The sequence below is a fragment of the Callithrix jacchus genome, chromosome 16, assembly GCF_049354715.1.
Source record: "Callithrix jacchus isolate 240 chromosome 16, calJac240_pri, whole genome shotgun sequence".
Taxonomy (NCBI): domain Eukaryota; kingdom Metazoa; phylum Chordata; class Mammalia; order Primates; family Cebidae; genus Callithrix; species Callithrix jacchus.
Genome location: NC_133517.1, coordinates 73,209,159 through 73,225,500, shown reverse-complemented (window position 1 = coordinate 73,225,500; position 16,342 = coordinate 73,209,159). Strand labels below are relative to the sequence as shown.

The window sequence follows — 16,342 nt, the reverse complement described above, 5'->3', positions numbered from 1 at the left end:
GGGATTGGGAAAAAATTTGAGGGCAGGGTGGCATGGCAGTGGGTAGGCAAGAGCGGGGTTGAACGAGAAGTTGGGCTAGCTCCAGAGCCCCCACTGAAGACAGCACAGAAGCAAACCAAGGCTTGTTTTTTTAAGATACTGGGGCAAGTGTCGACTGGTAGTTCTCACCAGGCAATAGAAGATAGAAAAGCAAAATCATGGTTAAGTAGCAAAGGGTGGAACACTTAGTATAGCTCCCTCGAATTAACCTAGAGGTAGAAGACTCTGGGCATGCTTTTGGTCAGGAGACTATCATCCATGCAAAGTTGAGTGAAATGGATTACTCGTAAATCCTGAGGTTCTGGAAGTTGATGGATTCCTGAAAAATCCTACCTTCCAAGTTTATAAATTAAATGAAATGCAAAATTCACTTGGTACTCTTGTTATTTATAAATAGATAAAGCCTGCAGTGAATTATTTTCTAAAGCAGACTCAGCCCTTTATTTCTCTGACTTATAAGTTTAGATTTTCATGTAGAATGACAGATCCTTGGGATGTAAAGGGACCCAATGCTCTATGCTGTCTTGGGGTCTGCAGGTATGGAGGGATCTTGTGTAGTTTCACACAGATTTAAATGAAACAAATAAAATACTCCTGGCTTTTTGGGAAAAATGTTACTTCTACATTTTAAATAGTAAACTCTCAAAGTGGTCTAAAAGTATAGGCAATATCCAAAATAAATTATTAGGGAAAACTTATTTTTCCTTCTTAAAAAATCTGTTTCTTTTTCATTTCTAATCTTTAGCATAACCTTTACTGTTTTTGGTGCAATAACCAAAAGTAGGGTGGCATACGGCAGACTTAAAAGACAAGGAAAAGTAATTAGTAAAAAAGTAGCTGAGTGTGGTGGTACGCACCTGTCGTCCCAGCTACTTAGGAGGCTAAGGCAGGAGAACTAGTTTGAGCCTAGGAGGTCAAGGCTGCAGTGAACCATGATTGTGCCACTGTACTCCAGCGTGGCTGACAGGGCGAAGCCTGGTCCTCAAATATATAAAAGTAAATAAATAAAAGTCCAGTTCCTTTTAAGGACCCAAACTCTGAACTTGACTTAGCTTTAAACCTTCACACCTCCAAGCTCAGCCCTGCTTCAGGGAAGGAGCAGTGGAGAAGAGGAGGTCAGTCTTTCTGCTCTGTAGTCTCTTACTGCTAATTGTCTCTTGACTGAGGCTGATATTTAGGATCTGCCTGGCTAGAAGGAGAGCAGGGGAGGAGAGGTGGAAGTATGGAGATAGGACAGTTCTTGCTTAGTCTGACTGAACTCTCTGGCCCTGGCTGATGGAAAGGCTGCAGGGAAGACATTTCGAGGTGTAGGTGAGTCTCCCAAAGCACTCCTCACTAGGCTTGAGGCAGGAAGGTAGCACCCCCACTCTCTCCACCAATCTCTCCACCTACCATCATGTTAAATTAGTTAAAGGAGACAACAGACAAAACAGATTCTTCTTCGTTGTCATTGTAAATCCTGCAAGGGGGAGCTCTTGCTCACATTCACCACCCTCAAAAACAGCATACTGGGCTTAATACCTAGATAACGGGTTGAGAGTTGCAGTAAACCACTATGGCACACGTTTACCTATGTAGCAAACCTGCACATCCTGCACATGTACCCCAGAACTAAAAATAATAAAGAAAAGAATCACTCAAAACAAAACAAAAAACTGTAATACTGATGCTTTAGTAGAAACTACAGGCAGTGGCTCAGGCCTGTAATCCCAGCACTGTGGGAGGCAGAGGCAGGCAGATCACCTGAGGTCAGGAGTTTGAGACCAGCCTGGACAACATGGTGAGACCCATCCCCTACTAAAAATACAAAAATTAGCGGGGCATGGTGGCGCGTGCCTGTAATCCCAGCTACTCAGGATGCTGAGGCGGGAGAATTGCTTGAACCCGGGAGGTGGAGGTTGCAGTGAGCTGAGATCATGCCACTGTGCTCCAGGCTGGGCAACAAAGACTCCATCTCAAAAAAAAAAAAAAGAAAAAGAAAAAAGAAATTCGGTGAAAACGTCTCCTTTTAACATTCCATCACATAAAGATTAGAAATAATAATCTGGTTGGGTGCGGTGGCTCATGCCTATAATCCCAGCACTTTGGAAGGCCAAGGTGGGCGGATCACAAGGTCAGGAGATCGAGACCAACCTGGCCAACATGGTGAAACCCTGTCTCTACTAAAAATACAAAAAAAATAGCTGGGCGTGGTGGTGTACACCTGTAGTCCTAGCTACTCGGGAGGCTGAGGTAGGAGAATTGCTTGAACCAAGAAGGCAGAGATTATAGTAAGCCAAGATGGCACCACTGTACTACAGCCTCGGAGACAGTGTGAGACTCCATCTAAAAAAAAAAAAAAAGAAAGAAATAATAATCCTCAAGTGGTTGGCTTATAGTAGGTGCTCTATAAATTACTGATCTGGTATTGTCCTTGTTAATTTTTTTCTTCCACCTGGCAGGGGAGAGGGGATTTTCCCAATCCCAGCAGATGCCTGTTTAAATGCATCAGGATTCTTCTCTAAAAATGTTCTGCAGTCAACACATTTAGATTTCCTAAAACCCAATTCTTGTTCATTATTCAACATTTTTAGATCTGCCACAAGTAAAACCACATGCTTTAGAACTAAAAACTCCTTTTTTAAAAAAAAAAATCCTCTGGTTGGCCCATCCAGTGGTTGTTGGTGATGTGCCAGAATTAGAATTTAAACAAGAGATTCCACTTTGAGTTTGAGGTTTCTTTAAAAAACAATGTCACTCTCTCAAGAGTGAATGTAGTTCTTCTACAGGTCCACGTGAAAGTCTAAAATACAAATTTAAAAACTGGTTCAGAAATCTTACTGAGAATCCATTTCCATCAGTTCTTTAAAAAATACGGATAGCATACTAATTCTGTTTCTACCACCCCTGAGCTTGGCAAAGAAAGATTTGGACTATTTCCCAGACAACCAACTGAATCAAAAAGCATGATCCTTCCAGGAAATCTAAGACTACTAATTGCCAGGACTCTGTGTTTACCTATGAACTACGTACATGTGGTATATTTGCATCTTGCCCCCCTATGACTTTGTGGGTGTTGAGGTCCCCCTGCTGAGAGAGCTGAATGTTTTGTTTTTCTCCTGGCCATGTCATAAAATCGCAGCTGTTCCCAACCCACTGTGATTTTGCCCACTCCCACGGAAAGCAACACCTTTTCCAAAGCTGGAGGTAGCTTTGGTGCTTCAGAGGAAACTGAGGAGCAAACACTTTCTTCTCATCTGAGCATGACCCTTTTGTATACCCACTGAGGGCTTGAATAACTATTTTAAGTTATTTGGCTCCAAAACCCTCCTTCCTTTGTTAATTCAGCTTCAGTTTCCCATCCCCTTGCCGCACTCCGAATCCCCAGTGGTACTCACTGCTCCTTGTCATGACAGCCTTCAGCCTTCTTGGCCTCTGTTGTTTTCACTGCTCTGTTCAACACGTACTGCACCACTAATAGCAGAGACAGCTTATTGAACTCCTACAGAGGCCTCCCCTTCCCCACACTGCCTATCACTGCAGGCATCAGGCAGAGACTGGGTGCCCCCCTTAAGAAGAATGTTACATATACATGATGTTACTAATGCAGCATGAGAGTTTGTGCATTGAGAAATGAAAACCCGCTCACTGAGCCTCAGAGGGGTGAATTAAATTACCCTAAGGCACCATGTCCAAAGCCTTCAGACTCAGCCTTCCTGCCTTTATCACAGTTCTATTCATCCTCTGCCTTGCCCTGAACTACTCCTGAACCTCTGAAGAATGGAGGGCACCCCCCACCGCTGGAAGTTTGTGTTTCCCTCGAGTTGTTTTTCTCTGGCTATGTGTATCCGTCACTACTGTTCCCAGGGCAACCTCTAGCTGGACGAGGTGTCCCCAGATCCTTCTATCAGCAACCACTCAGAAATTGACCAGCATGGAAGAATGTCCCTAATAATCATGAGTGAAGAAAAATAAGGCAGGCACAAAAAATTATGTGTGGAGTAGTTCCATCCTATAATACTATTAAATCTTGGTGTTTGGTAGGCCTGTGCCCCTGGGCTGTGACCTTCACAAGTATCTTAGCTCCCCCTCCTCCTGCTACCCTGGGTAAAAACAGGAAGACTAAAGGGGTCTGGAGTTTGGCAAATGCCCTTCCTTCAGTGGAATAGGGGTCTGGTGAAGTCTTTTCTTTTGCTGGCTAGGTCTTTGTTGTAGAGGATAATCCGTGAACTTTTCAACATGGTTATTTTCCCTTAGCCCCAACGAAGCCACAGGGGATAATTCCAGTCTTCATCATGAGACACTGGTAAGGTTCCTGGAAGTAAAACTTATGAAAACATATCCCCCCTCCAAGACCATGGCCCCCAGGAATTTATGATTCTTAAGCTAGTCTACACTCAGCCTCCAGAAATTAGTCCGTGTTACCATTTAAGTATTCCTTTCAGCTTATCATTTCAGAGGCTTCTGTTCCAGGTAAGCAAATTTTTGCTGTGACTCTCTGGATTTACCTATCGCTCCAGATTTCAGAGTGGCTATTTGCTTTGTGACCTCAATTTCCTGGCGAGTCTGATAAAAGGTATCAATTTTCAGTTTGTTTAGCTTTTTTCATGTAAGAACTAGTGTGATGACTTCCAAGCTCTTCCAAACTCTCACATGTTGGAGCTAAGACTGGAAATATATTGTTTATTTTACAAAGAGTTTTATTATTTTAATTAAAAGAAAATGGTTTTTTAAAAAAATCCCTCATAAGAATCTATCTTTGGTCTTTAAGTGGATGGCTAATATAGTCTTACTTCAGCAAGGAATTACACCTATAAACCTAATAGGAATTACCAACAGAATTGATCTCTCCCATAATGAGGCATCATTGCTAAGCCCTGGAGCTGTCCTCTTTCTGCCTTAAATAACAGCCTTCTGCATTCACTTGGCAGCTAGTTCCCTTGACTCAGAACAACCTAGGAGCAAGTGATTCTAGCAATTCAAGAAGTACCACCCCAATCTGCACCCCCTCTTTCTGCACATCCCAGCACCTATAATGAAAGGCACAGTCCTTCCTAATACAAGCATAATCATGAGTTCATTTCCAGAGACCCATGGATGAGAAAACTTAGAGACAAATACACACTGAGGTGTATTTGATAGTGGGTATCTTCCTGAAAGCACTCTCTTTTATTTGAGAAGAGCTAGGTGGGCACAGAGGACCATAAAGAAGGAATGATTCATCATGCTAAGAGAGAAAACTGTGGAAATGTGCAAAGCCTTTCTCCAGCCCCACCCTGCTGCTACCTCTGAAGACTTCAATCCTCTCTCTCTCTCTGAGATAAACTCAGCCAAGGCCAGCAAAATAGTACAGGCTTCACCACAGTGCACAGAGAAAGATAGTTTAGCAGCACAGAAATTGTACCTGCTGTGAGACTTGGTAGTTGCTGTGAAGAATCAAACTTATTCATGCTTTTTAGTTTTGCTACCCTTAACTACAAAATGGAAACAAAACCTCCTACTTGGCCTTTTCTGACACCATCCTGGTGGGGCTGTTGGGGCACCTGTATAGAACTTGGTTAGTGTGGAACTCAAGGATCCCCACCTGGACTTTGCTGATGAGGTTGGATTTGCAGTTTAGTTTGTGTTGTTCAACTGAAGGAGAAGAGTGTTTTCTAAGTTTTCTGTCTTGCTAGGCTGCCCCTGTGCAGGTAAAGCAGGTTTCTCTTGGGGCTTTTAATGTCTCTGCCCATGATATTTCCAAATTGCTGTCTTTATCAGTTCAACTCTGAGATAAAACAAAGGCAAAACAAAGAAAGCCAAACAAAACAGTAACAAAAAGAGGGACTCATCATGGTGTTATTGAGTCCTGAGTCCCTCTCCAGCCTGCCATCTTCTCTCCACCTTCCAGGGTCTTCTATTTGTTTTATATATTATGTCCAGGGTATTTGTTTATACTCAATGGAAAAAAATAGAGAGAAGCACATCTACTCCATTTTCCTGGAAGGAAAACTCCGCCATCTTGTTTTACAACCTGCTTTCAGTGGAATGCCTTTTCATGCAAATTAATATAGCTCATATCATCATTCCAATCATTGTACATTATTCCATTACACTGATATACATCGCTTTGACTAAATCAATTATCTGATTAGACATAAAAAGTTCTCCCTCCCCCCAACAGATTTCTTCTACTATGAATAACACTGAAGTGAATAGCCTAGTATCTAAATATTTGTCATATTCTTATTTATTTCCTTAGGCTAAGTTTCTGGATACAACACTTGTGGATATGTACATTTTAAAGCTTCTAGAAAATGCAACCAATTGCTTTTTAGAGATCCAGAAAAATTAGAGCAAATTATACTATACCAGCAACCCTCTGTGCCTTCAATATTATTATTAAAAACCCAGTGAGGTAACAGTGGCATATCACTTTTCAAAAATTACCATTATTTTGTTACTTGTGAGACTCATTTTGAGGGCAATTAATTATATTAGTATTAAATTCCTAAGCAGCAAGAGAAGTGGCGGGAAAAGCCAAAAATGAAGACTTGAAGGAGTCCCCCAGGTAGACTAGAGACATGGAAGGTGTGATACACCATTGTAATGTGGCAGACAGTGGCCAGGACCTGGGTACCAGGTGAAATCACAAGCATAGAATGGGGGAGTTGGAGAGCAGCTCTCATAACACCAGGTTTCTTCTGTCATTCAAAAGCTCATTTAATTTTTCTGGAATTCCTGGGCTTGTTTCCTAAAGAAGCATCTGTCACCCATCAGAAATGGATAGTCGTTATCAAATGAATAGATTGAAAGCATTATTTGTTGTTTCATTAACTATTGGTCTTATGTAGATACAGGAATACAAGCACAAGCATTCATGCACACACAGGTGCACACACACACATGCACTTAGCCCTGGGCTGATTTATTCCTGGTCTTCTGTTCCATGTCACAATTAGTACCAAACTATAATGAGCTCATGTCACAGTCGGACTGCAATGCCAGTCACACAGAGTGAGTGCAAGATAAGAGGGGTTGAGCCTGTTTAGGAAAGAGAGGGATTTCTTCACAGCACTTCTCAGCACCCTCTTAGATTCCACCACTGATTATCTTGCTGTACAACAAGGTAACAGAAACAGCAGTGACTTGCATTTGTTCCCAAAGGATTTCAGTCCAGGTCCCTGAAGTCAGAAACTCTCCAGGTGCCCTACTTTCTAAATCTGAACTAGTGACCATCCTGTATTATTGCTCTATTTCACGTTGGCTGAATTGAAATACATTTAATTCTGTTTCATCATGTTGAGTTGTCTAAACTCTGAAACAGAGAATCTTTACTAGCAATGGTGGGCATCTCAGGACAACTGGTACCCAATCCTTAAACATGCACTTGTTGCTTGAGGATATTTCATCTGGAATTACTGGACTTCCTCAGAACATGTTGTGTCAGATACACTAAAGGCTAATCTGATACTCTGGAGTACATAAAACATGAAACTTTGCACAAACATGAACTAATTCCTTGAAGTACTGTTGCAGATTTGGGTCCTACAAACAGAATTTTTCATGAGTTTTTGTCCAATTCTCAACAGTAAAAGAAAAAAGGTGCAATTAAAATTGTATACATTGGGTTATATAATTTATTCCTAAAGGAGAATACTTCCATTTTGACTAGATATTAATGAAAATCAAATTACCACTTATAATTTTATACATTTAAGGGCTAGAATAATTTTACCCAGAGTAACTTCTGGTTGCCCCGACCTTGTTTCAAACTGTTTCTCCTTCACCGCTCACACACCTCCAGTGCCAAGCACAGAAAGATGTGTGCATACAGTAATGTAACCTCCAGCTCTGCCTGTGTTGCTGCACCTGAGCTACCACAGTGGACACTTGGAGGGGTTTCTGGAAATCAGCATGACCTCCTGGTCACATGGGGTACCCAGGTGCAATGGGAGCTCACATTTCCCAATTCCTGCATCCACAAGGCCAGCCACTCTCTAGCTCTTCCACCTGTGACTGGTGCAACCTGAAGTTGCCCAGCCCTGGAACTAGGTGTGTTCATTTCTGGAAGAGAGGCATGCAGCCCTACCACACTCTCCAACCTAGAAGTTTCCATGAAGAGCTCTGCACTTAGGGTTCTTGATCACTTTTCAGCTGGCACTTTCAAAATTGGCACTGAATCCCATCTGGTTTCTTGGACTGTAGTTTAATGGTTAGAATCCAGAGGCAAAGGAAATGGATTCTTCATCCTATGACCACTTCCCCCACCAAGTTTAGATCATTTTACAGATGAAAACACTACTACAGTTCAGAGGAATCTCACATTGGCACAACCAGCAAATGCCAACAGAGACAGAGACTGGGCATACTCATTTGCCATCATGGCTCCAAAACCTCCCAACCCCTTATCTACCCTTTGGTAATGTTTCACATTATGAGCCCTGCCATTCCCCAAACTCACAATCCTAGATTGCTTTGCAGCTTGTTACACACATGTGACTTAGTTCACACCAATTTGGTTCACACAAGATCTTATGAGAAATGAATTATCTAAGGAGGTGCCCTCATGCTGGGAAAGCAAGTGTACTAGCAGAGGTATCCACTGTTGTGGGCACTGCAATAGTGGATGCTCTGGTCTGGTCCCAGTGAAGCTTGTCCCAGGGATAGTGATCATGGTGATGGTGGTGGTGGTAGTGCCACAGCAGCTCCCATGGCATCGATCCTGACTATATCACTTCAGAGCTCTCAGCCTCCTCAGATCGGGACCTACTGAATAGCTTTACATAAATCCCTTTATTGCTTGGAATAGCAAGAGTTTATTTTGTTGTTTGCAACAGAAAGCCTGCCCAATGCTAACTGGAGCTCAGAATTTCAGATTCCCAAACTCAGAGCTCTTTTTCCCCTGCCACACTCAGGGATTAGCTTTAAACCCACAGCTTATGAACTCTCTTCCTTTCCTGCAGACAAGTAACTGAAGATAAAAAACTGAGGACACCTGGAAAGAGAAAGTGGGACTCTGAGACTCAGTCCAAATGGTCAGCCTGAGATAGGGTGACACAGAGGAAAACTGAGGTCACTGCACCCCACTAGGGGAAGCAGAGGGAGAGGCAGGAAGCAAAAGAGAATTAGAAAGGAAAAAAGAACTTAGATTTACTGAGTAATGGCTTTGTGTCAGACACAGTACTAGCACTTTATAAACAACAGCAAGTAGAAAGTAAAATGGTATATAAAATAGGAATTCCCAGCCTTTCACATGGTCCCACTTTGTAAGGAAGATTTTATGTTTGAGCTCCTGTGCTCCTGAGCTCTTTTTGTGAGGACAGGGTTAACAAATAAGCAGAAGAGATGTCTCAGAGTTACAGCAGGAAGAAAGGGGGGATCACAGAGAGGCCCTATGAGAAAGGGCAGCAGAAATGAGAAACTGCAGGGAGAGATACCAGGATGCATGGGAATTTGGGAAGGTGATATTTTAAGAGGGCTTAAGAAGATTTGCTTATACCACTTGCTGTAATACCACTACCACCCTTGCCTCCTCTTCAAGAAGCTTCAAAAAGTCCAACATTCCAGCCGGAGCAATAACCAAGACCCCCATCTCTACAAAAAATACAATAATTAGCTGGATGTGGCAGCATGATCTGTAGTCCCAGCTGTTCTAGAAGCTGAGGAGGGAGACTCTCTTGAGCCCAGGAGTTGAAGGCTGCAGTGAGCTAGTATCACACCTGTGTGACAGAGCAAGACTCTACCTAAAAAAAACAAACAAACAAAAAAGAAAGTCTAACATTATTCTTTGAGTTTTGGTATGGATTTGTTTGCTTTTTATTGTACTTTAGGTTCTGGGGTACATGTGCAGGTCATGCAGGATTGTTGCATATGTACACACATGGCAATGTGGCTTACTGCCCCCATCCCCCCGTCACCCACATCAGGCATTTCTCCCCAAGTTATCCCTCCCCAACCTCCCCTGTCTGCTGTCCCTCCCTTGCCCCCCACAACAGACTCCAGTGTGTGATGCTCCCCTCCCTGTGTCCATGTTCTCATTGTTCAACACCCACCTATGAGTGAGAACATGCAGTGTTTGATTTTCTGTTCTTGTGTCAGTTTGCTGAGGATAATGGTTTCCAGATTCATCCATGTCCCTATGAAGGAAACGAACCCACCATTTCTTAAGGCTGCATAGTATTCCATGGTGCATATGTGCCACATTTTCCTTGTCCAGTCTATCATTGATGGGCATCTGGGTTGGTTCCAGGTCTTTGCTATTGTAAACAGTGCTGCTATGAACATATTTGTGCATGTGTCCTTATAATAAAATGATTTATAATCCTTTGGGTATATACTCAGTAATGGGATTGCTGGGTCAAATGGAATTTCTGTTTCTAGGTCCTTGAGGAATCGCCACACTGTCTTCCACAATGGTTGAACTAGTTTACACTCCCACCAATGGTGTAAAAGTGTTCCTATTTCTCCACATCCTCTCCAGCATCTGTTGTCTTCAGATTTTTTAATGATTGCCATTCTAACTGGCATAAGGTGGTATCTCAATGTGGTTTTAATTTCCATTTCTCTAATAATCAGTGATGATAAGCATTTTTTCATGTTTGTTGGCCCCATATATGTCTTCTTTTGAAAAGTGTCTATTCATATCCTTCTCTCTCTTTTAGATAGGTTTATTTTATTCTTATAAATCTGTTTTAGTTCTTTGTAGATTCTGGATACTAGCCCTTTGTCAGATGGATAGATTGCAAAAATTTTTTCCCATTCTGTTGGTTGCCAGTTCACTCTACTCATTGTTCCTTTTGCTGTACAGAAGCTCTGGAGTTTAATTAGGTCCCATTTGTCTATTTTGGCTTTTGTTGCTAGTGCTTTTGGTGTTTTAGTCATGAAGTCCTTGCCTATGCCTATGTCCTGAATGGTTTTGCCTAGGTTTTCTTCAGGTTTTCATGGTGTTAGGTCTTATGTTTAAATTTTTAATCCATCTGGAGTTAATTTTAGTGTAAGGTGTCAGGAAGGGGTTCAGTTTCTGCTTTCTTCACATGGCTAGCCAGTTTTCCCAACGCCATTTGTTAAACAGGGAATCCTTTCCCCCTTGCTTGTTTTTGTCAGGTTTGTCAAAGATCAGATGGTTGTAGACATGTGGCTTTTCTTCCAAGGCCTCTGTTCTGTTCCATTGGTCTATATCTCTGTTTTGATTACTGTAGCTTTGTAGCATAGTTTGAAATCAGGTAGCATGATGCCTCCAGGTTTGTTCTTTTTGCTTAGAATTGTCTTGGCTATGCAGGCTCTCTTTTGGTTCCATATGAAGTTTAAGGTGTTTTTTTCCAGTTCTGTGAAGACAGTCATTGGTAGCTTGATGGGAATCGTGCTGAATCTATAAATTACTTTGGGCAGTATAGCCATTTTCACGATATTGATTCTTCCTAACCATGAGCATGGACTGTTTCTCCATTTGTTTGTGTCCTCTCTTATTTCCTTGATCATGGTTTGTAGTTCTCCCTGAAGAGGTCCTTTACGTCCTTTGTTAGTTGTATTCCCAGGTATTTTATTCTCTTTGTAGCAACTGTGAATGAGAGTGTTTGTTTGTTTATTTGGAAGCATCACCCTGCTGGGGCCAGCCTTAAGGAAAGCACAAATGCATTCTCAAATTTGACCCCCTTTACCTCCCTGTGAGATGCACACTACTATAATAGCCATCTCTCAGCTCAAGAATTTTAAGCTTTGAGACATTTTCATGATGTACCCAAGGTCACACAGCTCTCTACATGTTAAAACCAGTATTTGAAGGCACAGGTGCTGTAAGTTGACCTACTTCACAATCTGCCTATTCACTCACCCTGGGTGAGCACACATGGATTTGGGAATTCCTGAGCTGATAGAGAGTTCTGCCAATCAGTTAGATTTTTTTTAATAGACTTTTAAAAACCCATAAAGGCCAGGTGCAGTGGCTCATCCCTGTAATCCCAGCACTTTGGGAGGTCAAAGTGGGCAGGTCACCTGAGGTCAGGAGTTCAAGGCCAGCCTGACCAACATGGAGAAACCCCATCTCTACAAAGTATACAAAAAATTAGCTGGGTTGGTGGCACACACCTGTAATTCCAGTTACTCAGGAGACTGAGGTAGGAGAATTACTTGAACCCAGGAGGTAGAGGTTGTGGTGAGCAGAGATTATGCCATTGCACTCCAGCCTGGGTAACAAGAATGAAATTCCATTTCAAACAAAAAAAAAGCTATAAAGTCCCATACAATAATTATTCCAAAGATGTAAGAATAGAACTTCCAAAACTATAATCATCAGCTAAGCTGGATAAGTCATTCAGAAAACACAAATTAATTCAACTGAAAGTCTAAGACAGCTATATAATACTCTGTTGGTCTTCCTATAATGTATCTCATTTCTGAAGGAAATTAAGTTAATATGCACTTTTTAAAAGTTTAAATGCAATTATCAAATGGTTGTTTATATCCATACAGGCCAGAAAATGATGACATGGGAGGAAATTTTCCATTGTGTAATAATTTCAGCCTAATGTGCTAGTACGGAGGCCTGGGAGGAATTGCTCTGTAGCATGTAAGAGCTTTACAGATGTTATTTCTTGTCCCCTCACCAGATCCCTGAAGGATTGATGCTATTAGTCACATCTTACAGATGATTCGATGGAGCTTGGAAATGTTAAGTGATTTGTTCAGTCATGCAGCTTCTGGTTTTAATCAGACCACAGGTCCTTGTGTGTCAGGGACAGTCCCAGTTAATACTGTTACCTCATAATCATTATTAAGAGCACCCCTTTTCATCTTGTAAATGGTTGCCTTGTAGGTGACAAATTGTAAGGTCACCCTAGTTGTCAGGGACATCTCCGGTGTGAACACAGCCTGCACCAACTCTACAGCCCATGCTTATGATCTCTGTGCTCCACAGCCCTGCAGAGGAATTTCCATCCAACAGGGCCTGACCATGGGGACCCTTACTCAGTAGCTCTAGGAATCACTGTAACAAACACCTGCCATGTGCTCCTGCTGCTGCTGACTGGAGGACTGTGTTTGGAGACACTCCCCTACACGGTGTTATCTTGACTATTAGTTCACTGGGGCTGCCGTAACAATGCACCACAGACTGTGGGACTTAAACACCAGAGATTTATCTTCTCAAAGCTCTGGAGATGGGAAGGTCCAGATCAAGGTGTTGTCAGGGCTAGCTACTTCTGAGGCCTCTGACCTTGGCTTTTAGATGGCCATCTTCCTCCTGTGTCCTCATGGGGTCTCTTCACTCTGTTATGTCTGTGCCCACATTTCCTTTTCTTATAAGGACACCAGTCAAATTGGATTAGGGCTTCATTTTAACTTAGTTACCCACGTTAAGGCCTATCTCCAAATATAATCACATTCTGAGGTACCAGGAATTAGGGCTTCAACATACAAATTTGGGGAAGACAGTTTTTATCCTATAACATTTAAATAGGTGGAGGAAGTAGTAATGGAGAGAAATTGTAAAATCCTCTTTTCTGAGGATCTTTAAAAGTAAGCAAAGTCTCATCTGTGAGGAATGATGTAGGTGTGAACTAGGAAATGAAACCTAATAAATTCCATCAGTGATGCTCATTTAGAAGTGACCAAAGAAAATGAAAGAACAGAACTAATGACAAAAAAACACTTGATTATCTCAATCTATGCAGAAAAGGCTTTCAATAAAATTCAGTACCCCTTCATGTTAAATACTCTCAAACCAGGTATTGAAGGAGCATACTTCAAAATAATAAGAGCCATCTGTGACAAACCCACAGCCAACATCACAGCAAATGGGCAAAAGCTGGAAGCATTCCCCTTGAAAACTGGCACAAGACAAAGATGCCCTCTGTTACCATTTCTATTAAACACAGTATTGGAAGTCCTGGCTAGAGCAATAAGGAAAGAGAAATAAAGGGCATTTCAATAGGAAGAGAGGAAGTCAAACTTTCCCTGTTTACCGGCAACATGATTCTATATCCAGAAAACCCTATATTCTCAGCCCAAAATCTCATTTAGCTGATAACTTCAGAAAATCTCAGGATACAAAATCAATACACAAAAATCATTGGCATTACTGTACACCACCAACAGTTAAGCCAAGAGCCAAATCAGAAATGCAATCCCATTCACGATTGCCACAAAAATGATAAAATACCTAGGAATACAGCTAACAAGGGACGTGAAGGATCTCAACAAGGAGAACGACAAAACACTGCTGAAAGAAATCAGAGATGACACAAACAAATGGAAAACATTCCATGCTCATGGATAGAAACAATCAGTATCATGAAAATGGTCATACTGCCCAAAGCAATTTATCAATTCTATGCTATTCCTATCAAACTACCAGTGACATTTTTCACAGAACTAGAAAAAACTATTGTAAAATTCATATGGAACCAAAAAAGGGCCTGAATAGCCAAGGCAACCTTAAGCAAAAAGAACAAAGCTGGAGGTACCATGCTATCTAACTTTAAACTACTACAGGACTACAGTAACCAAAATGGGATGGTAATGGTACAAAAACAGACACATAGACCAATGGAACAGAATAGCCCAGAAATAAGGCTGTGCATCTACAGTATCTGTTCTTTGACAAAGTTTTAAAGTTTTAATGGCTATTTGAAAATTAGCAAGGAATGCATGTTCATTATAAAAACATAAGCAAAAATAAAAATGTATATACTGTAAAAATCAATCTTTTTTCTTTTGAAAAAGTGTCTTGCTCTGTCATCCAGGATGGAGTCCTGTGCTGTGATCATGGCTCACTGTAGCCCCCACCTCCTGGGCTCAAGCGATTCTCCTATTTTAGCCCCCTGAGTAGCTACAGCTACAGGCATGAATTACCACATCTGGCTAATTTATTTTTATTTTTATTCTTGTAGAGACAGGGGTCTCACTATATTGCCCCTTATTTCAAACCTCTGGGTTTGAGCAACTCCAGTTTTGGCCTCCAAAAGTGCTGGGATTATAGGGGTGAGACATCATACCCAGCCACAAGTCAATCTTAAAAGATTATACTCCATGTAATTATTTTTAGTATTCTATTAAATTTAATATTTTATTTAAAATTCTATTTAAAATTAAATTTTCTCCATGTGTGGTTATACTTAATACTCCATATCAACTTCCATAGAATAACCAGTTTATGTTTTTAACCAGGTGTATATACAACATACTTTGCTTCAAGTTTTGTGTCTTTGAGTGTGCCTGTCATGTCTAAGGTTATGTCAGGTTGTTTTCACATTTCTGCTGGTGTCAAGGCATTCTATTTGTGTGGATATACAACAGCCCCACAACCCATATCTGAGGATTCTGAGTCTAAAGAAGCAACATTGGAAAATATTTGGAAAAACACAAAAACAAAAAATAACGATGCAACAATAAAAATAATACAAATTTTAAAATACAGTGTAACAACTATTTACATAGCATTTACATTGAATTATGTATTATGAGTAATCTAGAGATGATTTAAAGTATGGAACACTGTGTAGTAGGTTATATGAAAATACTGTACCATTTTATATAAAGGACCTGTACATACTCAGATTTTGGTTTCTGTTGTGGGGGTCCTGAAACCAATTCCCTCCATGGATAACAAGGGACAGATGACTACCATAATTTAAATGATCCTATATTGGTTGGCTTTAATATGGTTTATAGTTTCTAACCAATATAATCACTATTATAAATACTATGATATAAAACACTTACATTATAAATTTGCTCATTTGGCTGAATACTTCTGTATTGGTTCATTTTTACACTGCTATAAAGATTACCACCTAACACTAGGAAGAGGTGTAATTGACTCACGGTTCCACAGATTTAACAGGAAGCATGGGCAGGAGGCCTCAGGAAACTTAAAATCACAGCGGAAAGCGAGGAAGAAGCGAACTCCTCTTACGCAGCAGCAGGCAAGAGAGAGCCGAGGAAACTGCCATTTATAAAACCATCAGATCTCGCGAGAATTCGCTCACTATCACGAGAACGGCATGCGGGAAACCGCTTCTGTGATTCAACCACTTTCCAACACCTGGGGATTATCTTTGGGATTACAATTCAAGAGGAGATTTGGGTGGAGACACAGAGCCAAACCATATAAACTTCCATAGGATAAACTCCCAATTACTAAATCCAAGAATTACCACGCCATTACTAAGGTGCAGGGTAAATGCCCCTGATCTAAGCATACAATTAGAATAAACCTGTGTGGCAGATGCACCTGAATGTGTGTTTCAAGCTAGGGAATCCAGGAGTGGCCAATACAAAGATTCATTTCTTGTTTATGAGAAACACCTGAACCTCAGCCCATCCCATGGAACATGGGCCATAAGGA

At 41.2% G+C, this 16,342-nt stretch overlaps 1 long non-coding RNA gene across 1 annotated transcript in view; it reads right to left on the bottom strand.

Annotated features, from left to right (window-relative positions):
• LOC118148317 (uncharacterized) overlaps positions 1-15,960 on the bottom strand; it is a 126,734-nt gene extending 110,774 nt beyond the window's left edge. Inside the window, exon 1 of the long non-coding RNA XR_004735084.3 lies at positions 15,820-15,960. This is a non-coding gene — a long non-coding RNA (uncharacterized LOC118148317). The remainder of the gene's footprint in view (positions 1-15,819) is intronic.
• Between the last annotated feature and the right edge of the window lie 382 nt (positions 15,961-16,342).